Source organism: Habropoda laboriosa, unplaced genomic scaffold (assembly GCF_001263275.1).
Source record: "Habropoda laboriosa isolate 0110345459 unplaced genomic scaffold, ASM126327v1 scaffold430, whole genome shotgun sequence".
NCBI classification, from domain to species: Eukaryota; Metazoa; Arthropoda; class Insecta; order Hymenoptera; family Apidae; genus Habropoda; species Habropoda laboriosa.
The window spans coordinates 171235-172433 of NW_017100565.1; positions in this window are offsets into that span (position 1 = coordinate 171235).

The window sequence follows — 1199 nt, forward strand, 5'->3', positions numbered from 1 at the left end:
TATATGAATGAAAAATTATTTCCAATGATTTGAAATAATAATAATTATAAATAAGAAATTCATATTCAATTGGGTATTTAAAAAAGGAGGAAAATTGAAATTCTTTACCTAACTCTGCTCTAAAGGTAATAAATATATATGAATTTCAAAAAGAACAAGAGGATAAACGATACTTATAAAGATGATACATTGTAGTTACAATTTATAATTGATCCGAATAACCGATTCTGTTCCCAATTATGAATTTCTTAAAATTACAATAAAGACTAACAGGATTTCATCATATTATACATAAATATATACAAACACATTTTCTCTTATGTCAACAATAATTCTCAATTGCTCATACTAATATGATACAAATATATGTATACCAATAATTAGATATAATATTAAGTTTTAATATTGGAATACTCTTCAACATTGAACGCAACAGTTGCACTTTAAATACAGAATCACATGCGAGTCCATTGCACCTCATGCTGATACAACACTATTGTATATAAATATTATATTTTTTACTAGATAAGAACTATGCTCTTACAAATTACATTCCATCACTTTTCGAAGGAAAGTTTATTGAATCTTAAACGAGAACTTCCAACTTATATTTTGGCTTTGAAGTATAACAATAAAGAAAGATAAATTCTTAATAATAAATTATTACTATTTTAACTAAATTAATGCAAATTGTAATTTTCTATTTCATAAAATAAATAGAAATGTTTCAGTCTAGACTCCTAATAATGTTATACGAGCCATAGAAGTATAGAAAATGAGCACTATATATGACGATATCCTATTTATTTGAATTTATTAGTATATGTAACATTCAATTTAAAACATTTATTAAGCACATAAATAAAAATGAAACATTATGGATTATACCATATTAGAAATTGCCTACAGAAGGCATACAAAAAAACATAGAAATTGGATTTTGAAGTCAGACACTTCTTTATATCTTTAATGTATAATCAAAAGTTTAGTATATTACTGTTTATAAATATGTTGTGATATAATAGTGTTATGGTTAAAAAATAAAGTGAAAGAGGGACTTTGGTGCACATTAAACAAATCAGAAATGTTGTACATATAAATGATGATATTAAAGTATAAATTGAAAGAATAAATTGAAAAGATAGTATTTGTGTAACTCTTTAAACAAAAATAAATTGACTAAATAAAATTTTCGTTTC